At 39.9% G+C, this 27,667-nt stretch overlaps 1 pseudogene; it reads left to right on the forward strand.

Moving 5' to 3' along the window:
- On the forward strand, window positions 1–26,511 carry LOC132540287 (olfactory receptor 14A16-like; annotated as a pseudogene).
- The last annotated feature ends 1,156 nt before the right edge of the window (window positions 26,512–27,667 follow it).

Below are 27,667 nucleotides of genomic sequence, written 5' to 3' on the forward strand. Positions count from 1 at the left end.
ATGCCTGAGAAATTAAGCAATGTGACTTTAGTGACTGAATTTCTGCTTATGGGATTCCCTGGTGACCAGGTGCTACAGGGACCCTGTGCCTCTGTGTTCTTCCGGGTTTACCTGGCAGCTCTGCTGGGAAATCTGCTCATTGTCACCCTCAGCTCCCTTGACCAGTGGCTCCAGACCCCCACGTACTTCTTCCTGAAGTTCTTGTCTTTGACTGATATCTGCTATATCTGCACCACTGTCGCCAAGTGTATCATGAACACCCTGACCCACAGCCACTCCATCTTCTTTGTGGGCTGTGCCTCCCAGGTTTTCCTAGTCCTCTTTTTTGGCAGGCACAGAGTATGCTCTCCTGCTAGTGATGTCCTACGACCCTTATGCTGCCATCTGTCACCCTCTGCACTATGAGGTCTACATTAACAGAGGGGCCTCTTTGCACATGGTGTCAGTGGTGTGGCTCTGTGCCTTTGCCTATAGACCCCTCACATGGCAGGGGCAGTCTCTGCCCATTTCTGTGGCTCCAATGTAATGCCTCAGTTCTTCTGTGATGTTCCCTCCATGCGTACACTTGTCTGTTCCGGGAAGAAATTCTAGAATATGCATTTGTTGTAGTTAGTTGTTGTTTTGTTGTTGTTTGCTACATTTTCATGGTTATTTCCTATGTTCATATTTTCTCCACAGTTCTGAAAATGCCTTCTGATCAAGGTACGTATAAGTCCTTCTCCACCTGTGTGCCTCACCTCACTGTGGTGAGCTTGTTCCTGTTCTCTGCAGCTTTTGCATTTTGGGGTTCAGCTTCTAATTTTCCACCATCACTGAATCTCTTTATGTCTGTGATGTATTCTGTGTTACCTCCCAGCCTGAATCCCCTCATCTATAGTCTGAGAAACAGGGACATGAAGATGACCTTTGGCAAAACTTTTGGAGGAAGTAGGAGAAGAGCAGAGTGAGTTTTTAATGGTGATGGTTGGGTGCCTATTGTGTAGCAAATGGATTGGGCTATAACACATGGCTTTATAAGTATGAAGTGCCTGTTAGTTCTAGGTCTCAGCCACGTTGGATGCTGCATGTATGTGTTTCAATGGGCACGATAGTTCCGTGTATTAGTAGTTTCTAATTTACTTGAGATATTCCAGTCATCATATTCAACATCAAGTGGCACTTAGTGTTCTCCATGTATTTTCTTCTATTTTAATTCTGCACCAATTTCCACTTGTAAGTTCAAAATGTATTCATTTAATTATAATCCTCACTATTATTCTTGCAATTTCTACTGCACTAGGTGCTTTACCATGTTACACCATTCTTTTTCATTTGTAGTCTCCATAATAATAGTTTCTTAGTTCAGGGAACATGGTTAATTCAACAATTACAAGGTTGGATTGGCAATTACTGCCATCTGAGCTATAATTAAGAGAACCTAAGAGTAAAAGATATTGCTAACTTTACTGGCAATCACCTAATGATATCTGCCCTAATAAGGATGTTAGTTCTTAAATAGAACCTATCGTGTTTCAATAGAGAGGTTGATGAGAAATGTTGTTCTCAGATTCCCAAAAACACTTTCCTTAGTGATAATTCCCTCTTCTGCATTTCACTCTTCATATTTTAATGTTATGTTTAAATGTCTAAACTATGAAGTCCAGGTACCAGTACATTACATTTACTTTTGAATTTGTAGAGGTGAAGTTGTAGAGATGTACAGAAGACATTAATGCTTCAGGTTCTGAGGCCCGAGTTTCAATACCTTGCACCAGCTTTAATTAGAATGGAGTGGTGCTTCCCAAGGAGCTTGAAGGATTCATGTCAACCGAGACACAGTAAAAAGAGAAGAATGAAGACTGGATGATGTTACTTGTTGGTGGAACTTAATAAACAGGGACAGAAAGGGGACTCACAAGTAAAACTTGGACTGGATTTGGTGTATAGTACCAAAACAAAGCACTTTTTGGCGGGATGGAAGTAGAATGTTGTGATCAGGATTACTCTGGAGTCCTGGAAAATGATGTGGAAGAGGACCCAGGTTTTGGCTGAGAGTGTAAGGTGAGACATTTTACCCATGTGTCAATAACTATACTGTAAACTGTTCATCTCTCAGGCTAATGATAAAACATACAACTAGTATATACATAAGTGATTTTACTTTAGCTGCTTCAAAATTTTAGAATGTTCCTTCATTTGTTTCTAAAATATTACATCTAAATAGTTTTTTACTTTTCCTCAAGAAGGTTTTGGCAATTCTAGATGTTTTCAGGTTCCAGATAAATGAGTGTTGTTTTTGTTCTATTCTCTTAAAGAAGCTTGGTGGAACTTTGATGGGTATTGCATTAAATTTGTATATGGCTCTGGGGAGAATATTCATTTTGATGATATTTATTCTTCCAATCCATGAGCATGGGATATCTTTCCATTTCTTGGTATCAGTTGCTATTTCCTTGAGTAGCGACTCATAGTTTTCAGCATACAAGTCTTTCACTTCTTTGGTCAACTTTATTCCTAGGTATTTGATTGATTTTGCTGAAGCAGTAAATGGGAGTGATTTCTGGATGTATTCTTCTTCAGATTTAGTGTTTGCATAAAGAAATGCCACTGATTTTTGTACATTGATTTTGTAGCCTGCTACCTTGCTATATTGCCTGATAACTTCCAGTAATTTTCTACTGGATTCTTTAGGTCTTTCTATATATACTATCATATCATAAATAAAATAAATATTTTAAAAAAGAAAATACTATTAAAAAAGATGACAGTCATTTATCTGGAACCTGAAAACACCAAGAATTGCCAAAACCATCTTGAGGAAAAGAAACCGAAATGGAAGCATCACACTCCCAGATCTTACACTACATAAAAAAGCCATCCTCATCAAAACAGCATGGTACTGGAACAAAAATAGGTACACAGATTAGTGGAACAGAATTGAAAGCCCAGAAAAAAATCCCAACACCTATGGGCATCTAATCTTTGATAAGGGGGCCCAAAGGATTAAATGGAAAATGGAGGCTCTCTTCAATAAATGGTGCTGGGAAAACTGGGTTGAAATATGCATAAGAATGAAATTGAACCAAACAAATGACCCCATCCAAAAATGGGAAGAGGATATGAAAAAAACATTCAGCTCAGCGGAGATCGAAAAGGCTAACACACATATGAAAAACTGCTCTAGGTCACTGATTGTCAGAGAAATACAAATTAAGACAACACTAAGATACCACCTCACTCCTGTAAGAATGGCATACATCAAAAAGGACAGCAGCAACAAATGCTGGAGAGGATGTGAGGACAGAGGAACCCTTTTACATTGCTGGTGGGAATGTAAATTGGTACAGCCTCTGTGGAGAGCAGTCTGGAAAACTCTCATAAGGCTAGTCATGGACCTTCCATATGATCCAGTAATTCCTCTCCTGGGGTTATAACCCAAGGACTCCATAACACCCAACCAAAAAGAGGTGTGTACTCCTATTTTCATAGCAGCACAATTCATAATAGCTAAATCCTGGAAGCAATCCAGGTGCCCAACACCAGATGAGTGGCTGAGAAAGCTGTGGTATATATACACAATGGAATACTATGCAGCTATCAAGAACAATGAACCCACCTTCTCTGACCCATCTTGGACAGAGCTAGAAGGAATTATGTTAAGTGAACTAAGTCAGAAAGATAAAGATGAGTATGGGATGATCCCACTCATCAACAGAAGTTGAGTAAGAAGATCTGAAAGGGAAACTAAAAGCAGGACCTGATCAAATTGTAAGTAGGGCACCAAAGTAAAAACCCTGTGGTGAGGGGTAAACATGCAGTTTATGTACACTCCTAGCAAAATGTAGACATATAAATCAGTAGTTAATTAATATGAGAAGGGGAAAATCAGTTGTATGACTCAAAGTTTCTCAAAACACAAACTGAATCTTTTTAACATATAAGGCTGTGTATTTGATATGCGGACTCTCTCAAAAGCCTAGACCAAGTAGATTAGAAGCATCCAATAGCACAGCTATATACAAGATACTGGATACTGTACAGCAAACCATAACAAAAGGACTTTTCAAAGTGAACCCAATTACCAAATAATGGGATGATAAGATTAACTATCGATTGTCTTTTTGAACCCTAAGACAGCAGGAACCTCACATCTCCACTATAGAGCCCCTAATTCCCCCAGTACTGGAACCCTTGGAGAGGGCCCACTTTCCCGAATGCATCTCCCAATCCATACCAAATAATATTGCATCCACCGATCACAACCTAACCAACACAACGATTGCCACCTCAACATGTTTCACCTCAGACTGTGTCCCGAGACTTAACGTGTGGAATAACAACCCTTCAGCTTCATTACTCAGGTGAGGCCTTTCCTTTTATAGTGCACTCTAATTTCATCTCAGGTGGTTCACATTCTAACAAAGTCCCATAACCTAGATATACACCAGTTTCTGTGAGAGAGAGCTTATGTTCAAACGTATCCATAAACTACTGCAAAATATATACCTGAAAGCAGAAGTACACTAGAGTTTGCAGTGAGTACCTCCCTAACATTTCCTCTCCACTATTCCAAGCTTGGGATCCATGATTGCTCAAAAATTTGTTTGGCTTCCTATGTTAACTCTCTTTTCAATCACCAGGTTCCAGATGCCACCAGGATGCTGGCCAGGCTTCCCTGGATTGAAGACCCCACCAATGTGTCCTGGAGCTCAGCTTCCCCAGAGACATACCTTACTAGGGAAAGAGAGAGGCAGACTGGGAGTATGGACTGACCAGTCAACGCCCATGTTCAGCTTGGAAGCAATCACAGAAGCCAGACCTTCTACCTTCTGCAACCCTCAATGACCCTGGGTCCATGCTCCCAGAGGGCTAGAGAATGGTAAAGCTATCATGGGAAGGGGGGTGTTATGGAAATTGGGTGGTGGGAATTGTGTGGAGTTGTACCCCTCCTACCTTATGGTTTTGTTCATTAATCCTTTTTTAAATAAAAAATTTACAAAATAATAAATAAAATAAAATAAATAGTTTGTTAATGTTAAATGTGTTTATTTTCATTCCTTTATTGGGGGGTTAATGGTTTACACTAAACGGAAAATACAGTAATTTGTACACATGTAAAATTTTGTCTTAATTTAAACGAATTTAATATTTATTTATGAATATTATACATGTTATGGCAAAATATTTTGTTTACAAACGTTAACAATACAAGATAGAGTGGTTGGGTGAGAGCATCACTCTGCCCTATGAATCTAGGAATTGAACTTGGCAGCTCAACTTCAGAATCAAATCCACCATCCATTATCTGTACTGCATCCTATCCTCAACTGGAAGTCATTTCAACTATTTCAGTTCTTATTTCATTATCGTAACCATTTCCCCTTCTTTAATAATCCTGACTATATTCATTTATTGGGTGGAGACAGTCAGAAATTTAGAGCAAAAGGGACGAAGTGGAGAGGGAGAGAGGGGAAGAGAGAGGGAGAGAAAGAGAGAGAGAAAGAGAGAGAGAGAGAGAGAGAGAGAGAAAGAGAGACCTGCAACACTGCTTCACCTCTCATAAAGCTTTCCCTCAGCAAGTTAGCATCAAGGGCTCAAACCTGTGTATTCTTGTGCTCAAGCAGATGCTGTACCACTCAGCCTGTTTCCCTCTTCTTTTTCTACCTTAAATTCTTCTTATTTTTTACTCACTTGATCATTTCCCTTATCTTTTTTTTTCATAAATTCTTATTTGTAAAAAGGAAACACTGATCAAAAAAACTACCAGATAAGTGGGGTACAACTCTACACAATTCCCACCTCCGGAACTCTGTATCCCATCCCCTGCCCTTATAGCTTTCCTATTCTTTAACCCTCTGGGAGCATGGACCCAGGGTCATTGTGGGATGCAGAAGCTGGAAGGTCTGGCTTCTGTAATTGCTTCCCCACTGAACTTGGGCTTTGAAAGTTTGATCCATATTTCCAGCCCACCTCTCTCTTTCCCTAGTGGGTGTGGCTCTGGGGAAGTAGGCCTCATTGGTGATGTTGTATGTCCAGGCAAGTCTGGTAGGCATCATGGTAACATCTGAAACATGGTGGCTGAAAAAACAGTTAACATGTAAAGCCAAACAAATTGCTGACTAATCATGAACCTACAGGCTAGAATAGTGCAGATGAAGATTTGGGTTCTCCATTCTGAAGATAGCTAGTAGGCCTCTTGTAGTTGTATTCCAAAGGAGTATAGCCATTTCCCTCATCTTATGCTTACTATCTTTTCTATCTTATTTCACTGTTCACAGTTTACACATCTCCTTTCTTCCAATATGAGTTTTCCTTGCTTTTTCTCTTTAGATGTACTGTGGGTCACAGTGATATTGGTGGAGCTGCAGCTGGTGACAGTGACATGGTGTTGCTAAGGTTATAAAGATGACTATGGTGGTCTGCCAATGAATGACATGTCTGTGAGTAGACTATGTGATTCACTTGATTTTGCCCATTCATCTGCACTAAAACATTTCTGCATAATTTTTTTCTCATATAAAGATTGAAATTTTGGGGACTGAGGATAAGCATAATGATTATGTGAAAGAATTTCATGCGTGAGACTCTAAGATCTCTGGTTCAATCACCTGCACTAGGATAAGCCAGAGTAGAGCAGTGGTCTAGTAATTCTCTCTCTCTCTCTCTCTCTCTCTCTCTCTCTCTCTCTCTCTCTATCTATCTCTATCTCTCTCTCTCTCCATCCTCTCTCTCCTCACTCTCTATCTCTCATTAAAAAATGAAAGACAAAATAAATACAATTTTCAAAGGGCAGATGACATCACCAATGTGTACTGGAACCTCACTTCCCCAGAGAGCCCTCCACTCACACCAGAAATATAGAGACAGGTTGGGGGTATGAATCGATCTACCAACACCCATGGTCTGTGGTGAAGCAATTACAGATGCCAGACCTTTCACATTCTGCATAGGCGTAAGGATCCCAGTTCGAGACCCCTGTTCCCCACCTGCAGGGGCTTCGCTTCAGAAGTGGTGAAGCCGGTCTGCAGGTGTCTTTCTTTCTCTCCCCCTCTCTGTGTCCCTCTGTCTCAGTTTCTCTCTGTCCTATCCAACAACGATAACAGCAATAACAACAATAATAATAACAACAACAATAAACAACAGGGGCAGCAAAAGGGGAAAAATAGCCTCCAGGAGCAGTGGATTCACAGGGCAGACACCAGACGCCACCAATAAATAACCCTGGACACAAAAAGAAAAAAAAAAGAATTTTGGTTTATACTCCCAGAGGAATTACAAAACAAAGAAATTTCCAATGGAGGGGATGGGATATAGAACTATTGTGAACTAAGTCAGAAAGATAAAGATGAGTATGGGATGATCCCACTCATCAACAGAAGCTGACTAAGAAGATCTGAAAGGGAAACTAAAAGCAAGACCTGATCAAATTGTAAGTAGGGCACCAAAGTAAAAACCCAGTGGTGAGGGGTAGACATGTAGCTTCCTGGGCCAGTAGGGGGAGGGAGTGGGCGGGAGGGATGGGTCACAGTCCTTTGGTGGTGGGAATGGTGTTTATGTACACTCCTAGCAAAATGTAGACATATAAATCAGTAGTTAATTAATATGAGAGGGGGAAATCAATTGTATGTCTCAAAGTTTCTCAAAAGACAAACTGAATCTTTTTAATATATAGGCTATGTATTTGATATGCAGACTCTCTCAATAGCCTAGACCAAGTAGATTAGAAGCATCCAATAGCACAGCTATATACAAGATACTGGGTACTGTACAGCAAACAATAATAAAGGGACTTTTCAAAGTTAACCCAATTACCAAATAATGGGATGAGAATATTAACTATCGATTGTCTTTTTGAACCCTAAGACAGCAGGAACCTCACATCTTCACTATAGAGCCCCTACTTCCCCCAGTCCTGGAACTCTTGGATAGGGCCCACTTTCCCATATGCATCTCCCAATCCAAACCAAATAATATTGCATCCGCCGATCACAACCTAACCAAAGCAACGATTGCCACCTCAACATGCTTCACCTCAGACTGTATCCAGAGACTTCACGTGTGGAATGACAACCCTTCAACTTCATTACTTGGGTGAGACCTTTCCTTTTATAGTACACTCTAATTTCATCTCAGGTAGTTCACTTTCTAACAAAGTCCCATAATCTAGATATACATCAGTTTCTGTAAGAGAGAGCTTATGTGCACATGTATCCACAAACTACAGCAAAATATATACCTGAAAGCAGAAGTACACTAGAGTTTGCAGTGAGTACCTCCCTAACACTTCCTCTCCACTATTCCAAGCTTGGGATCCATGATTGCTCAACAAATTGTTTGGCTTCATATGTTATCTCTCTTTTCAATCATCAGGTTCCAGATGCCACCAGGATGCTGGCTAGGCTACCCTGGATTGAAGACCCCACCAATGTGTCCTGGAGCTCAGCTTCCCCAGAGACACACCTTACTAGGGAAAGAGAGAGGCAGACTGGGAGTATGGACCGACCAGTCAACGCCCATGTTCAGCGGTGAAGCAATTACAGAAGCCAGACCTTCTACCTACTGCAACCCTCAACGACCCTGGGTCCATGTTCCCAGAGGGCTAGAGAATGGGAAAGCTACCATGGGAGGGGGTGGGTTATGGGGATTGGGTGGTGGGAATTGTGTGGAGTTGTACCCCTCCTACCATATGTTTTTGTTCACTAATCCTTTCTTAAATAAAAAATTAAAAAAAAAAAAAGAACTCTTGTGGTGGGAAATGTCCATACATGGGATTGTACTCCTGTGATCTTACATTCTTGTTGATATTTATTACATCACTAATAAAACTAAATAAGATTAGAATAAGTAAGTGAAAATGAAAAATGCTAAATTTTGCTCCACTTTGATGAAACGAGGGGAAGTGCCGGGTGGGATGAATCAGGAAGAGAAGGAAGAGCACTGGGAGACTTCACAAGTGGGTGTACCTCTGAAAACAGTGTCAGATATAAGAACAGAGCACGGAATTCAGACTAAGGGTGGTGTGCTGCAAAAGCAAGGGATTTCAGAGAAGGAATGGGATTTGGAGCTGGAGGAGTTTGGGGGCATAGGTTGCAAATGAAAGTATTCTTTAGACAGCTATCACCTGTGGGGGGAGATGTGGCCACTTGTAGACACTTATGCTGTAAACCATTAACCCCACAATAAAATGAAAAAAATATATACTGGATAAGAATTTAATCATATTTTTTTCGACTGTAACAAGGTAATATTAGCTGGTGTGTTGTATATTAACTATATACACACTTTGATATCATTCACAAACACTGCAATCATCCAGTTGGTTCTGTTCTGATCCTTTTTGAACATTAAAAAAATTTTATGAACTGTAGAGGCAGCACATTGTTCCTGCACAAAAGTTACATGTGTGAGGCTCTGAGATCCCAGCCTCAATCCCTAGTACTACCATAAACCATAGATGAGCACGGCTCTAGTCTCTGTCTGCCAGTCTGTCTTTATATTTCTGTGATTAAAAATTAAAAGGAAATATCTGGGAGTCAGGTAGTAGTGTAGTGAGTTAAGCACAGGTGGTGTGAAGAGCAAGGACTGGCCTAAGGATGCCTGTTGGAGCCCTCGGCTCCCCACCTGCAGGGGAGTTGCTTCACAAGCAGTCAAGCAGGTCCACAGGTGTCTGTCTTTCTCTAGCCCTCTCTGCCTTACCTTCCTATTTTCATTTCTCTCTGTCCTATCCAACAGCGATAACATCAATAACAATAATAATAACAACTAAAACAATAAGAAACAAGGACCACAACAAAGGGAACAAATAAATGAAAAATAAAACACTTTTTAAAAAGGAAATATTTAAAGATAAAACATAATTTTAGGGATGGAGAAATAACAATTCAGTTTTACGAAAGAAAAACCTTCATGACTGAGATTTAGAAGTCACTGGTTCAGTCTCCTACATCCCCATGCATTTGTGCTGAGCAATGGTTTGATAAAAATAAAAATAACCAACACAATATTTCTATGTAATTATAAAACAACACTCATCTAAACAGTGAAATAAACCTATAAACAGTGGTTGCATCAACTCTTGATAATGATTTCTTCAAATCTTGGAAAATTCATTGACAGAAAAACGATTCATCAATAAAAGCCATGAAGTCTTGGTTTAGCCAATCCAAGAGGAAATCTCCCAGGCATTGTGATGAGTTGGAGAGACACACAAGGTCCCACATAATGATGGCACTCATGGTCATGACAATGGCTAATCTGCAGGGTGGAAGACAAGCTCAGTGGTTGCAGAGATGAGAGCTGAGGAAGAGGCTGAATCAGGAGCTTGAAGCTGTAATCAGTAAGCACTGAATAAAGGAAAATTCAGGACCAGGTGGCTTAACTAGTGAATTTTACCAGGATAATTAATGGTAGTAACACAATTTTTATAAAAGTTTCCACATGTAGAAATGAAAAAGTCAACCAAATTTATTTAGAATACTATCTTTACCTTCACCAAAACCACTCATAATGACCAAATAAAATGCCCATATCCAGCAGTGTAGCAGTTATAGAAGCCAAGCCTTTCACCTTTGTGCACTCCATAATGACCCTGGGTCCACACTCTCAGAAGGATAAAAAATAGGAAAGCTTCCAAAGGAGGGGATAGGATATGGAAATCTGATGGTGGGGATTGTGTGGAATTGTACCCCTCTTATCTATCCCATGGTCTTGTCAGTCATTACATTAATAAAAAAATAACCAAATGAAATAGAGAAAAATAATGAAAGGTACATAGGAAATTATCTCTATAAACACAGATGACAGTTTTTAAATACTGGTAAATGGGAATCAAATATTTCTGAAACAAATATTTTTATCTGAAACAAATATTTTATTGAATGTATAGAGCTTAAATTGCATAATTATACACAAAGCTGCATAGACAAAGCACACATGCCATTTTTTCCTTTATTTCCAAATATGTATTTTACATTGTCAAATGATCAACTGTTTAAATGAACAAAAAACATACATCAGCTCAAAATCTAAATTCAACATTTGTTAATATATACTATATTTGCTTTATCTAACTACAAATGCATGGATTTACAAAATATTATCTTTATGGATTAATTGGATAGATGCAGTCCGAAATTGAGAGGAGAGAGAGAGAGAGAGAGAGAGAGAGAGAGAGAGAGAGTGAGAGAGAGAGAGATAGAAATACACACCAACCCTGCTTTAGGACTTGCAAAGCTTTCCCCTGCAGGTGGCTTTCCCCTGTAGGTGGGGACCAGGGGCTCAAACCTGGATCCTTGAGCAATGCAACATGTGTACTCAACCAGGTGCACCCTCACCTGGCCCTACATATTTTGTTTTTTAATGAGCAACATGAAAGTCAGTAGGAGATGTCAAGTTGTTTCAAGATATATCTCTTAAGAATGAGAGGATTGGGAGTCGGGCTGTAGTGCAGCGGGTTAAGCACAGGTGTCGCAAAGCACAAGGACTGGCATAAGGACCCTGGTTGGAACCCCGGATCCCCACCTGCAGAGGAGTCGCTTCACAGGCGGTGAAGCAGGTCTGCAGGTGTCTATCTTTCTTTCCTCCTCTCTGTCTTCCACTCCTCTCTCCATTTCTCTCTTTCCTATCCAACAACATCAACAACAATAATAACTACAACAGTAAAACAACAAGGGCAACAAAAGGGAGTAAATAAATAAAATAAATATTAAAAAAATTTAAAAAAGAATGAGAGGACTTTTATTCAGTCAGACATCACCACTGCTATAATTAAGAAATTAATAATTCCATGTCTTGATCAAAAACTGTTGTCCTTTTTTAAGTTAACCTAGCATGAATGGTGTTGGATTTTGTCAAAGGCTTTCTCTGCATCTCTTGAGATAATCATGTGGTTTTTGGCTTTGCTTTTATTGATGTGGTGAATGACATTGATTGACTTATGGATGTTGAAGGGGCCTTGCATTCCTGGGATGTTTCCCACTTGGTCATGAATGACAATCTGTTTGATATGTTGCTGTATCCGGTTGGCCAAGATCTTGTTTAATATTTTGGAATGTATGTTCATCAGCTATATAGGTCTGTAGTTTTCCTTTTTTTGTGTGTCCCTATCAGCTTTTACTCTCAGGGTGATGTTGACTTCATAGAAGGTGGAAGGAAGTATTCCTGTTTCTTCAGTCTTGTGGAAAAGCTAACTGTTTCCTGAAAGTTTTGTAGAATTTGTTTTTGAAGCCATCTGGTCCAGGACTTTTGTTGTTGGGGAGATTCTTAATAAGGGTTTCAATTTCTTTGTCTGTGATTGGTGCATTTAGATTTTGTAGTTCTTCTTGGTTCAGTTTTGGAAGGGCATATGCTTCTAGGAATTGTTCCATTTTTTCCGGATTCTCTAGCATAGTGGTGTGTTCTTCATCGAAGTTTCGCATGATTCTCTGGATTTCTATGGTGTCACTTGTGATATCTCCTCCATTGTTTACAATTCTATGAATTTGAGTCTTCTCTCTTTTTTGTTTGGTGAGTCTGGTTTGTCAATTTTGTTTAATCTTTCAAAGAACCAACATGTGGCTTCACTGATCTTTTGTATGGTTCTCTTATTTTCGATGTTGTGTATTTCTGCTCTAATTTTAGTGATTTCTGTCCTTCTGGTTGCTTTAGGGTTCCTTTGTTCCTCTTCCTCTAAGTCCTTGAGGTTTGCAGTAAGGTCGTTCATTTGAGCTTTTTCTTGTTGTTTAATATGTGACTGTATGCCTATAAGTTTCCATCTCAGTACTGCTTTAGCTGTGTCCCAAATATTTTGATAGGTTGTGTCTTCATTTTCATCTGTTTCCAGGAACATTTGAATTTCTTGCTTGAATGACTGTCTGACCCAGTGGTTCTTAATGAGTATGTTGTTTAGTTTCCAAATTCTGTGACTTTTCATACTTTTCTGTTTGTTCTTAAATGTTAGTTTTACTCCACTGTGGTATGAGAAGATACTTGGGATGATTTCAATGCTATTGAATTTACTGATGCTGTCTTTGTGGCCTAATATTTGGTCTATCCTCGAGTATGTGTTATGTGCACTTGAAAAGAAGGTGCATTCCTGTTTTTTGGGGTGAAGGACTCTGGAAATGTCTAAGAGGTCTAATCTGTCTATCTCTCCATTTAATTCTCTTGTATCTTTTTAATTCTCTTCTTTGTTGATATGTCTAAGTGTGAGAGTGGGGTATTGAAGTCTCCCACTCTTATTGTATTACTATTGATGTATTTTTGAAATTCTTTCAGTAAGTGCTTGATGTATTTAGATGGTCCTCATTGGGTGCATAGATGTTAATAATTGTTAAGTCTTCTTGGCTTATTGATCCTCTATCATTATGTGATGCCCTTGCCTATTTTTATTACTTTAATTGATTTAAAAACTATTGTGTCTGAGATGAAAATGGTTGTTCCATCCCTTTTCTGTGGTCCATTAGCCTGTAATATAGTTTTCCATCCTTTCACTTTAAGTCTGTGTTTATCTTGTTGTGTCAGATGGGATTCTTGCAAGCAGCATATGGTTGGGTTATGTTTTCTGATCCATCCCCCCACTCTGTGCCTTTTAATGGGTGAGTTTAAGCCATTGAAATGTATCGATATTATCGATTTATTGTATTGTAGTGCCATTGTTGAAAACATTTTTTTGTTTGTACTGATATATTGCAAGTATTATAGTGATGTTCTTATTTATAAGAGGTCTTTTAGAACCCCTTTCATGGCCTTTTTGGTGATGGTTGCCTCCTTTAACTGTTCTTTGTCTAAGAAGGTTTTGATCCCTCCATCTAGTTTGAATGAAAGTCTAGCAGGATATCTTATCCTCGGTTGAAGCCCTTTTTCATTCAGGGCTTGATAGATATCTTGCCATTCTCTTCTGGCTTTGGGAGTTTGAGTGGTGATGTCTGCAGATAATCTTATCGGTTTTCCCCTGCACGTGACTATTTGTTTATCTATAGCAGCCCTTAGGATCCTTTCTTTATCCTTACTCCTTCTAATTGTAACCTTGATGTGTCTTGGAGTCTTCAGGTCTGAGTGGATTCTGTTTGGAACTCTCTGGGCCTCTTGAATCTTGATGTCCTTTCTGTTATTCAGGTCTGGGAAGTTTTCTTCTATTATATCCTCTAGAATGTTTGCTTCCCCTTGCTCTCTTTCTTCCTCTGGCTGGCCAATTATACAAATGTTACTTCTTTTGCGATCATCCCATATGTCTCTGTTGTTGTTTTCAGTGTCTCTCAATCTCTTTTTGAGTTTTTCACCTCTTTTGTCGTTTTCTCTAACTCATGCTCTGTTTGACTAATCTGTTTTCTGCCTCTGTTAGTCGGCTTTACCTTCCCTCAGCTTCTTCCCTCATTACAGCTGTTTCACCTTTCAGTTCTCTAATTGCCTCAAGATAATCAGTATTTTCCTTGGGGGTCTCAACTGTTGTTTCTCTGATACTGCCATTCATTTCCTCTAATGTTGTAATTAAAAAGCAGTGAAAGGAACGATTTTTTGATTACATTATTTTTAATTTAATTTAATTTAATTTTCTTAATTAGCTAGGATGAGTAGGAAGGGGAGAGTCTGTAGAGGAGGTAGGAGTAAGGACACAAGTTCCTCCCACAATAGATAAGATGCCCTCTACCCTAGCAATGAAAAATACCCTAAGAGTTAATTCTGATCAACCTAAGGGGGGGAAGATATATGCTTTTATATAATATTAATAATAAAATATAAAATTGAGCTGGGTAAAAAAAACCCTGTCCCAGATTACCTCAAACCTTGTGATCAGAGGCAGCTGATTGTTAAGAGAAAAAAAAATTAATAAAAATCCTCAGGACTAGACAAGTATAGCTGAAAAAGAAAGTTATGCAACTCTGGTATCCAATGTATATTCTTTTTTTTTAAATTTTTTATTTAAGAAAGGATTAATGAACAAAAACATACGGTAGGAGGGGTACAGCTCCACACAATTCCCACCACCCAATCTCCATAACCCACCCCCTCCCATGATAGCTTTCCCATTCTCTATCCCTCTGGGAGCATGGACCCAGGGTCGTTGAGGGTTGCAGAAGGTAAAAGGTCTGGCTTCTGTAATTGCTTCCCCGCTGAACATGGGCGTTGACTGGTGGTCCATACTCCCAGTCTGCCTCTCTCTTTCCCTAGTAAGGTGTGTCACTGGGGAAGCTGAGCTCCAGGACACATTGGTGGGGTCTTCAATCCAGGGAGGCCTAGCCAGCTAAAGGAGGAAGAGAAGTTGAGCAGAGATACTCACAGTGAGAGTCCACTCTGAGTCAGAATTCTTCCCCCAAATAATTGACAATGTGTATCAGTGAATTCCAAAAAGCACACTGTTTGGTGTTGTGGGGGATGGGGCCTGTGGCTTTGGAAGCTGTAGGATTAAGGAAGAAAGGATGACAAGAATGAGAAAAAGAAAAGAAAAAGAAAGAGATAGAGAGAAAAAAGAAAAAGATAATAAAAAAACATTAATAAAAGAGGGGTGAGAGGAAAGAGTTTTTTCTTTCTTTATTTTTAATTATTTAATTAACTATGCGCTTTGGGGTGGGTGGTTGGCTACTTAGAAAGAAAAAAGGCCGGAGGTTTCAGACAGGAATAGACTTAGAATGAATGATAATCCCTGGTGGGACAGGATCTTGGTAAAGAAAAAAGTACAGCCAAGGAGCCTGCTAGGAGGTGGTCCCCAGAGATGTGTTATGGGGGGGGTTGCGGGGGTAGTAGGAGGTGTGCTTTGGGATTAATAATTTAAAAGAAAAAAAATGTTTTCCCTTTTTTTTCTACTCTGTCTTTTAACCCTAATTAAGTTATAGTCACTCCTTGGTGTCACCGCTAGGACCCCTTATTGACTGGCCTACTAAAGGCAGAAAATCCTACCGTTTCCAGAAGATGTGGTCAGAGCTCTAGCCAATAGCAGCTTCTCAGTCTGCCATCTTATGGGAACCTCAGTTTCTATCTTTTTTTCCCTTCTCTGTCCTCCAGTCCTCTCTCCATTACTCTCTGTCCTACCCAACAACAACAGCTTCAATAACTATTAAAAAAAACAAGGGAAACAAAAGGGAATAAGTAAAAAATATATTTAAAAAAATAGGAAAGCTATCAAGGCAGGGGACTGGATATGGAGTTGTTGTGGTGGGAATTGTGTGGACTTCTACCCCTCTTATCCTATGGTTTTGTCAGTATTTCCTTTCTATAAATAAAAAAAGGGGGGAAAACTTAAGGACATCATCAAATATGGTTAGAGCCAATATGTAAATCCTATAAAGTCACAGGAGGAAAAATATTCAGCTGTGCTTATATACAAACAGTAAACAGAAAAGAATTGAGGGCTCAGAGCCACACAGAAGAGAGTTAAAAAGTACAATATACATAGGAATAAGTTTTACTAGGGAAATAAAAGAACTGCTCACTAAAAGTTGAAGACACTGATAAAGGATGTGGCACTTTGGGGTATGCATCTCCAGAGAAAAAGCCATCATTAGAAGAAAAACATGTCACTTGAAAAATAGTTCCACAGGTAGAACACTGGACTTTCTTACCTGAGTTTGAGTTCTGATAACCAGCACTACATACTACAGTGCTGCTTTGACTTGTCTCTCTGCTCTTTTCTCTGCATCATGTGAAATTCCCCATCATATATGTAATAAATGAGATAATTCTTGAATCATCCAATAAAGTTTGGCTCTTTTAGAAAAAAGATGATATGCCATGTATATGGCAGCATTATAAGCATTACCCAAGTTTAGGAACAGATGAAGTATCCATAACAAGGACATGAATAAAAGTTGTGCTGCATAAATAGATAGCTACACTAGTCAATCTCAAGGAAGCTTGACCTCTGACAACATAGATTAGCAGAGTGGGGGACACATAATCATTAGTGAAATAAGTGAGACTGAGAAAGCCTACTTGAGAAATCAAAACTCCAAAATGTAAAAAATAAGTTTCTGAGCGGTAGCTCCCATAAGGCATTGTATTGCACTGCCACACAATGGTGCCAAATTTGAGCATGCCTCCAGCACACTGAAGGAAGCTTTGGTCCTGTGGTCTTTCTGTCTCTTTCTCTGACACTCTGTCTTTCTCTCTCTCTGCCTCTCTATCTCTATCTGAAAAAAGGATACAAATATTTTTCTTTAAGTGTTCCACTTGCATACTTTCTTCTAATCATGGTACCATTCCTAGCACTCTCACATAATGAGCCATCACCCACAATAAAGTGCATTCATTATTTTAAAAAAAGTAAAAAAAAAACAGCTATATTTCTGTTTATTATTGGGTAAAGTTAATGAGAAATTCAGATAGGAGAAGAAAGTAGAGAGAGGAAGAGGTAGATATACCTGCAGCCTTGCTTCACCATTGATGAAGCTTACCCCCTGCAGGTGGGGGACCAGAGGCTTGAACATGGGTCCTTGCACACTTAACCAACTGCGCCACCACCTGTCCCCCATTCATTAATTTTTTAGCAGCAAGAGGAAGTGGAGAGAAGAGACAGAGAAGCACACAGCACAGTTGAACATCATGAAGCTGCTTCAGTGTTGTCCTCTGTGGTGCTAGTGATCACATACAGGGCATTCTAGATGGTAAGCCGTGTGCTCTACTGGGTCAAAGTATCTACTGACTTCGTATATTTGAATCAGATATGCTACTGAAAAATGATTAAGATTTCCCTCTACTTCCTGAGGGATGAATTGCTTTTTGGAGAAAATAATGAGCATACTCCTCCTTAGTTCCCATCCTAATTACATAACAGAGATCTGTGTGAGCAAAGGAGGAATGACCTTGACCTAGTGCTAGAACATGGCAGGGAAAGTTGTAGCCGACAGGACCCCACAGGAATTGTGCTGGTACTTCAGCTGCTGAGATAAGGAATCCACAGCCACTGCTAAGTGTAAGTGTCCTTGTGAAGAGCTTGTACCTCACACAGACTATTGCGCCACTCTAATGAGGACATAGAACTAAGGGATGAAACAGAAAATCATGCCCCATCTCTAGGTGTTCATCGCCTCTTCTGATTTCCTCCTTGAAAATATAACAGGAGAATGGAGAGCCAAATATGGAATGCGACCATTTTCATAGTAGATATCTCTGCTGCTACTTCTGGCTGGAGAGAAGAAGAATTTGCATATTTCTATTTGCTCATTTAATTATTTGGTGAGGTAATTTATTTCCCTTCCATGTTTTCTCTCGTTGATAGACTAAAAAATGTACAGGATATGCTGAAGAACTTCATTAATTTTGTGTTCTCAAACCACCATATTTTTGCATGTATGTGTACATTAGTGTTTTGTCAAGAGTGAAATTCATGATTATTCCTCAAGAGTACCTAGATGTAATTAAAGGAAACTCATATTTTGCATTTAATTTCAATTGCTCTGGAAGATGTTAGATACATACTAGTCATATTGCTTCCCAACACTTTGTAACTATAACCACTCTGATCAGAATGGAGACAACATCCTTCCTGTTTCTGGATAGACAATAGGCACCATTTTGCTACATTTTTCTTTCTCATGATATTGCCCTTAACACCATTCATATTTAAATTTTCTCTCCATAAATATCACAACAGAAGAAACTGTGTACTGCGTTTTTGCTCTGATGAGCCACCTATCACTCTAGATCACGTCATGTGAAGAATTGAGATAAAGCAGAGTAAATGAAATGAAAACAACTGATTGAGCCTCTGATATCTTTTCTTCCACAGGAAAAAACTCTTGCCTGAGAAATGAAGCATTGTGACATTTGTGACTGAATTTCTATCAAGGGAATCTCTAATTACCAGGTGTACAGAGACCCTGTGCCTCTGTGTTCTTCTGGGTTTAACTGGCCGCTCTGCTGGGGACCTGCTCATTGTCACTCTCACCTCCCTTGACCAGCAGCCCCATTCCCCCATGTACTTCTTCCTGAAGATCTTGTCTTTGATTGGCATCCGCTACATTTCCACCACTGTCTCCAAGTGCATCATGAACACCCTGACCAACAGCCACTCCAGCTCCTTTGTGGGCTGTGCCTCTCAGGTTTTCCTGGTCCTCTTTTGGGCAGGCACAGAGTATGCTCTCCTGCTAGTGATGTCCTATGACTGTTATGCTGCCATCTGCCACCCTGTGCACTATAAGACCATCATGAACAAAGGGCCTGTGTACAGAAGGTAACGGTGGCGTGGCTCAGAGACTGTGTCTATAGATCCCTCCATGTGGCAGGGACATTCTCTACCTGTTTCTGTGGCCCCAATGCAGTGCCTCAGTTCTTCTGTGATGTCTCTCCCTGCTCACACTTGTTTTGGGGATGAAATTCTAGAATATGCATTTATTGTAGCTAGCTGTTTGTTTTTGTTTGCTTCATTTTCATGGTCATTTCCTATGTTCATCTTTTCTCTGCAGTTCGGAGAATCCCTTCTGACCAAGGCAAGTTGAAATCCTTCTCCCCCTGCTTTCCCCATCTCACTGTGGTGATTTTATTCCTCTTTTCCACATTTTTGGCATATTTAAGTTCAGCTGCCGATTCTCCATCATCACTGAATCTCTTTATGTCTGTGATATATTCTGTGTTACCTCCCAGCCTGAATCCTGTCATTTATAGTCTGAGAAACAGGGACATGAAGACAGTACTTTGCAGTTTTTGGACAGAAAATGACAGCTGCAATGTGAATTTTACAAATATTTATGATGAATGTCTGTTGTTAAAATTTTTCGGACGGCTCTTGCCGGGCTGGCTTGCTTCACGGCGGGAAACAGAGACGCGGAGACAACGGCTGGGCAAGGAAGCTGTATTTCTTTATTCAGGAACAACGATTCACAAACTAAGACAAACTAATCACCAAACAGAACTCCGCTGTCTCTTTGCGGCGGCACAAGCACTCTCTCTTTTACTCTGGAACTCTGCCACTCTCCAACTCTGGCACTCTGGAACTCTCGTACTTGAGAGCCCTCTGAAACTCTGGCACACTGGCACTCTCTCTTACTCTGTAACCCTGAAACTCTCGAACTCTGGAACTCATGAACTCTGGCACTCTCCAACTCAGGAACCCTCTGACTCAGGAACTCAGGAACTCTGTCACTCGGGAACTCAGGAACCCTCTCTCAGGGTTTCTTTTGGGGCGGGGCCAAGCAGGCCTGCCAAATTAATAGGACTCACCCAATTCTCTTGGCGGGGGAGGGCTAGAACAATCCAATGTAAAGCATACGACATATGTCTATTGTGTAGCAAATAAATTGGGCTGTAATAATGGCTGCAAATACTCACAGGTATCATATCCCTGTGAGTTTGGGTTTTCACCTACATGGGGTGCTGCATGTCTTTGGTTAGATGGGCAGGCAATACAGTGTATTTGCAATTTCCTATTGACTGAAGTATTCTAGTCATAGGATTCAACGGTGGCACATCTGGTTGAGCTCACATGTTACATGTCGCAAGGAGCCAGGTTAGAGTCCCCTGTGTCCACCTGCAGGGGGAAGGCTTCAAGAATGGGGAAGCAGTGCTGCAGGCGTCTCTCTGTCTCTCTCCCTCTCTATAACCACTGTCCCTCTCAACTTCTGGTTATTCAATAAATTAATGAATAAAGACTTAAAAAATTAAAAAGAGGGAGTCGGTCTGTAGTGCAGTGGGTTAAGCGCAGGTGACGCAAAGCACAAGTACTGGCATAAGGATCCCCTTCAAAGCCTGGCTACCCAGCTTCAGGGGAGTCACTTCACAGGCGGTGAAGCAGGTCTGCAGGTGTCTATCTTTCTCTCCCCCCTCTGTCTTCCCCTCCTCTCTCCATTTCTCTCTGTACTATTCAACAACGACAACAACAATAATAACTACAACAATAAAATAACAAGGGCAACAAAAGGGACTAAATAAATAAAATAAAAATAAATAAATAAATTAAATTAAAAATAAAATTAAAAAAACTAAAAAGAAGAAATATTCTAAACATTGTATTTGATGTCATTGGAACCCTGATATACAATCATTTGTTTTTCCATTATTTTGTTTACTTTAGCTCTGGCCCCATTCCCTCGTGGGAATATTTCACTATAGTTTTAAATTTAAGTATTTCATTATAGAACCGGTTATCATTTTTACAAATCTTGCCTCCTGAGAAAAATTATTTTTGCCAAGACTATATTTCTCTTTTTCATTTGTGTTCCATACATTTTTAATTTTTTAATTTCTTTTTTGGAAGATTAATGTTTTACAGTTGACAGTAGACATAATAGTTTGTACATGCATAACATTTCTCAGTTTTCCACATAACGGTACAACTCCCAGTGGGTCCCCTGTCATCCTTTGCTAGCACCTGTATTTTCCCTGCCACACACTCCAGAGTCTTTTACTTTGGTGCAATATCAATGTATATTTTTCAGTCTTTTTTTTTTTTTTTTTTTGCCTCCACTGTTACTGGTGGTGCTTGGTACCTGCACTGCGAACCCACTACTACTGGAGGCTATTTTTCCCATTTTGGTTGCCCTTATTGTTATTACTAATGCTGTTCTTTTTGTTGGATAGGACAAAGAGAAATAGAGTGGAGGGGAAGACAGAGTGAGGGAGAGATGGACAGACACCTGCAAATCTACTTCACTGCCTGTGAAATGACTGCCCTGCAGCTGAGGAGCCATGGGCTCGAACTGGTTTCCTTACACTGTTCCTCACACTTTGTGCCAGTTCTGCTTAACCCACTGTTCTACTGCCAGCCTTCCTTCAGTTCGTTTTCACCACTTAATTCAAAGTTTAATCTCTCAAAGATGGACACGTCGATACTGCCACTATAATTATACTTATGAGAATAGTTTTTATATTTTTCTTATTAGAATTAATGTATGATCTATATTATTAGCAATTGTTATTGGCAATCAAATAATCACATCTATACTAATAGGGATATTGCTGAGTGGAGCAATTATCTTTAAACAGTCAAATTCAGAGAACAAGTCAGCTTCATATTTCCAGGAATTCTATAAGTAGTGATGATGCCACTTCCTTCCTTGCTTAATAACTTCCAGTAATTTTCTACTGGATTCTTTAGGTCTTTCTATGTATACTATCATAACATAAATAAAATAAATATTTTAAAAAAGAAAATACTATTAAAAAAAACGACAGTCATTTATCTGGAACCTGAAAACACCAAGAATTGCCAAAACCATATTGAGGAGAAGAAACCGAAATGGAAGCATCACACTCCCAGACCTTAAACTATATTATAAAGCCATCATCATCAAAACAGCATGGTACTGGAACAAAAATAGGCACACAGACCATTGGAACAGAATTGAAAGCCCAGAAATAGATCCCAACACCTATGGGCATCTAATTTTTGATAAGGGGGCCCAAAGGATCAAATGGAAAAAGGAAGCTCTCTTCAATAAATGGTGCTGGGAAAACTGGGTTGAAATATGCAGAAGAATGAAATTTAACCACTTTATCTCACCAGAAACAAAAATCAACTCCAAATGGATCAAAGACCGAGATGTAAGACTGTTGTTTTCGACGGGTTATGTTGTTTTCAATGGGTTAAGTTGTTTTCGCCGGGCTGGCTTCACGGGCGGGTAACAGACGACCAGCGCCTCATGGCTGGGTTGTAGGCAGTGTCTCTTTATTCATGCAGGACACAGCACTATCTAAGACGAGCTAAGTTAAACTCAAAGTACAGTACTCTAAAACTCACAATGCTGTCTTTATATATACTTCCCAAGTAGGGTGGAAACAGGATGTGACATAGAGAGGGTGGAGAGAAAAGTGACTGGTGAAAATCAGGGTGTGACAAAGAAGGGATCAGGGTGTGACAAGGAGGGGGGTGGAGCAAAAACATATCATGAAACAGTGGGGATTGAACCAATGCCCTGGAGGGAGGTATTGTTAACAGCAGTTATATAAATAGAATGAAGTGGTTATGTAAATAGAATAGTGTTAAGCAGGGGGGATTTAAACCAAATGAAACAGAAGGGGTCTCATGCATACCAACATAAGACCAGAAACACTCAAATACTTAGAGGAAAACATTGGTAAAACACTTTCCCACCTACACCTCAAGGACATCTTTCATGAATCAAACCCAATTGCAAGGAAGACTAAAGCAGAAACTAACAAATGGGACTAGATAAAATTGAAAAGCTCCTGCACTTCCAAAGAAACTATTAAGCAAACAGAGAGACCTCTCACAGAATGGGAGATGATCTTCACATGCCAGACATCAGACAAGAGACTAATCACCAAAACATATAAAGAGCTCAGCAAACTTTGCACCAAAAAAGCAAATGACCCCATCCAAAAATGGGAAGAGCATATGAACAAAACATTAACCTCAGCGGAGATCCAAAAGGCTAACAAATATATGAAAAACTGCTCTAGGTCACTGATTGTCAGAGAAATACAAATTAAGACAACACTAAGATACCACCTCACTCCTGTAAGAATGGCATACATCCAAAAGGACATCAGCAACAAATGCTGGAGAGGATGTGGGGACAGAGGAACCCTTTTACATTGCTGGTGGGAATGTAAATTGGTACAGCCTCTGTGGAGAGCAGTCTGGAAAACTCTCACAAGGCTAGTCATGGACCTTCCATATGATCCAGTAATTCCTCTCCTGGGGTTATAACCCAAGGACTCCATAACACCCAACCAAAAAGAGGTGTGTACTCCTATTTTCATAGCAGCACAATTCATAATAGCTAAATCCTGGAAGCAATCCAGGTGCCCAACACCAGATGAGTGGCTGAGAAAGCTGTGGTATATATACACAATGAAATACTATGCAGCTATCAAGAACAATGAACCCACCTTCTCTGACCCATCTTGGACAGAGCTAGAAGGAATTATGTTAAGTGAACTAAGTCAGAAAGATAAAGATGAGTATGGGATGATCCCACTCATCAACAGAAGTTGAGTAAGAAGATCTGAAAGGGAAACTAAAAGCAGGACCTGATCAAATTGTAAGTAGGGCACCAAAGTAAAAACCCTGTGGTGAGGGGTAAACATGCAGTTTATGTACACTCCTAGCAAAATGTAGACATATAAATCAGTAGTTAATTAATATGAGAGGGGGAAAATCAGTTGTATGACTCAAAGTTTCCCAAAACACAAGCTGAATCTTTTTAACATATAGGCTGTGTATTTGATATGCAGACTCTCTCAAAAGCCTAGACCAAGTAGATTAGAAGCATCCAATAGCACAGCTATATACAAGATACTGGGTACTGTACAGCAAACCATAAGAAAAGGACTTTTCAAAGTGAACCCAATTACCAAATAATGGGATGATAAGATTAACTATCGATTGTCTTTTTGAACCCTAAGACAGCAGGAACCTCACATCTCCACTATAGAGCCCCTAATTCCCCCAGTCCTGGAACCCTTGGAGAGGGCCCACTTTCCCGAATGCATCTCCCAATCCATACCAAATAATATTGCATCCACCGATCACAACCTAACCAACACAGCGATTGCCACCTCAACATGCTTCACCTCAGACTGTGTCCCGAGACTTTACGTGTGGAATAACAACCCTTCAGCTTCATTACTCAGGTGAGGCCTTTCCTTTTATAGTGCACTCTAATTTCATCTCAGGTGGTTCACATTCTAACAAAGTCCCATAACCTAGATATACACCAGTTTCTGTGAGAGAGAGCTTATGTTCAAACGTATCCATAAACTACTGCAAAATATATACCTGAAAGCAGAAGTACACTAGAGTTTGCAGTGAGTACCTCCCTAACACTTCCTCTCCACTATTCCAAGCTTGGGATCCATGATTGCTCAAAAATTTGTTTGGCTTCGTATGTTAACTCTCTTTTCAATCACCAGGTTCCAGATGCCACCAGGATGCTGGCCAGGCTTCCCTGGATTGAAGACCCCACCAATGTGTCCTGGAGCTCAGCATCCCCAGAGACATACCTTACTAGGGAAAGAGAGAGGCAGACTGGGAGTATGGACTGACCAGTCAACGCCCATGTTCAGCTTGGAAGCAATCACAGAAGCCAGACCTTCTACCTTCTGCAACCCTCAATGACCCTGGGTCCATGCTCCCAGAGGGCTAGAGAATGGTAAAGCTATCATGGGAGGGGGTGTGTTATGGAAATTGGGTGGTGGGAATTGTGTGGAGTTGTACCCCTCCTACCTTATGGTTTTGTTCATTAATCCTTTTTTAAATAAAAAATTTAAAAAATAATAAATAAAATAAAATAAATAGTTTGTTAATGTTAAATGTGTTTATTTTCATTCCTTTATTGGGGGGTTAATGGTTTACACTAAACCTAAAATACAGTAATTTGTACACATGTAAAATTTTGTCTTAATTTAAACGAATTTAATATTTATTTATGAATATTATACATGTTATGGCAAAATATTTTGTTTACAAACGTTAACAATACAAGATAGAGTGGTTGGGTGAGAGCATCACTCTGCCCTGTGAATCTAGGAATTGAACTTGGCAGCTCAACTTCAGAATCAAATCCACCATCCATTATCTGTACTGCATCCTATCCTCAACTGGAAGTCATTTCAACTATTTTAGTTCTTATTTCATTATCGTAACCATTTCCCCTTCTTTAATAATCCTGACTATATTCATTTATTGGGTGGAGACAGTCAGAAATTTAGAGCAAAAGGGACGAAGTGGAGAGGGAGACAGGGGAAGAGAGAGGGAGAGAAAGAGAGAGAGAAAGAGAGAGAGAGAGAGAGGGACCTGCAACACTACTTCACCTCTCATAAAGCTTTCCCTCAGCAAGTTAGCATCAAGGGCTCAAACCTGTGCATTCTTGTGCTCAAGCAGATGCTGTACCACTCAGCCTGTTTCCCTCTTCTTTTTCTACCTTAAATTCTTCTTATTTTTTACTCACTTGATCATTTCCCTTATCTTTTTTTTTCATAAATTTTTATCTGTAAAAAGGAAACACTTATAAAAAAAACCACCAGATAAGTGGGGTACAACTCTACACAATTCCCACCTCCGGAACTCTGTATCCCATCCCCTCCCCTTATAGCTTTCCTATTCTTTAACCCTCTGGGAGCATGGACCCAGGGTCATTGTGGGATGCAGAAGCTGGAAGGTCTGGCTTCTGTAATTGCTTCCCCACTGAACTTGGGCTTTGAAAGTTTGATCCATATTTCTAGCCCACCTTTCTCTTTCCCTAATGGGTGTGGCTCTGGGGAAGTAGGCCTCATTGGTGATGTTGTATGTCCAGACAAGTCCGGTAGGCATCATGGTAACATCTGGAACGTGGTGGCTGAAAAAACAGTTAACATGTAAAGCCAAACAAATTGCTGACTAATCATGAACCTACAGGCTAGAATAGTGCAGATGAAGATTTGGGTTCTCCATTCTGAAGATAGCTAGTAGGCCTCTTGTAGTTGTATTCCAAAGGAGTATAGCCATTTCCCTCATCTTATGCTTACTATCTTTTCTATCTTATTTCACTGTACACAGTTTACACATCTCCTATCTTCCTATATGAGTTTTCCTTGCTTTTTCTCTTTAGATGTTCTATGGATCACAGTGATATTGGTGGAGCTGCAGCTGGTGACAGTGATATGGTGTTGCTAATGTTATAAAGATGACTATGGTGGTCTGCCAATGAATGACATGTCTGTGAGTAGACTATATGATTCACTTGATTTTGCCTATTCATCTGCACTAAAACATTTCTGCATAATTTTTTTTTCATATAAAGATTGAAATTTTGGGGACTGAGGATAAGCATAATGATTATGTGAAAGAATTTCATGCCTGAGACTCTAAGATCTCTGGTCCAATCACCTGCACTAGGATAAGCCAGAGTAGAGCAGTGGTCTAGTAATTCTCTCTCTCTCATTCTCTCTCTCTCCATCCTCTCTCTCCTCACTCTCTCTCTCTCATTAAAAAATGAAAGACAAAATAAATACAATTTTCAAAGGGCAGATGACATCACCAATGTGTACTGGAACCTCACTTCCCCAGAGAGCCCTCCACTCACACCAGAAATATAGAGACAGGTTGGGGGTATGAATCGATCTGCCAACACCCATGGTCTGTGGTGAAGCAATTACAGATGCCTGACCTTTCACATTCTGCATAGGCGTAAGGATCCCAGTTCGAGACCCCTGTTCCCCACCTGCAGGGGCTTCGCTTCAGAAGTGGTGAACCCGGTCTGCAGGTGTCTTTCTTTCTCTCCCCCTCTCTGTGTCCCTCTTTCTCAGTTTCTCTCTGTCCTATCCAACAACGATAACAGCAATAACAACAATAATAATAACAACAACAATAAACAACAGGGGCAGCAAAAGGGGAAAAATAGCCTCCAGGAGCAGTGGATTCATAGGGCAGACACCAGACCCCACCAATAAATAACACTGGAGGCAAAAAAAAAAAAGAATTTTGGTTTATACTCCCATAGGAATTACAAAACAAAGAAATTTCCAATGGAGGGGATGGGATATAGAACTCTTGTGGTGGGAAATGTCCATACATGGGATTGTACTCCTGTTATCTTACATTCTTGTTGATATTTATTACATCACTAATAAAACTAAATAAGATTAGAATAAATAAGTGAAAATGAAAAATGCTAAATTTTGCTCCCCTTTGATGAAATGAGGGGAAGTGCGGGGTGGGATGAATCAGGAAGAGAAGGAAGAGTACTGGGTGACTTCACAAGTGGGTGTACCTCTGAAAACAGTGTCAGATAGAAGAACAGAGCACGGAATTCAGACTAAGGGTGGTGTGCTGCACCAA

Source organism: Erinaceus europaeus, chromosome 9 (genome assembly GCF_950295315.1).
Source record: "Erinaceus europaeus chromosome 9, mEriEur2.1, whole genome shotgun sequence".
Classification (NCBI taxonomy): Eukaryota; Metazoa; Chordata; class Mammalia; order Eulipotyphla; family Erinaceidae; genus Erinaceus; species Erinaceus europaeus.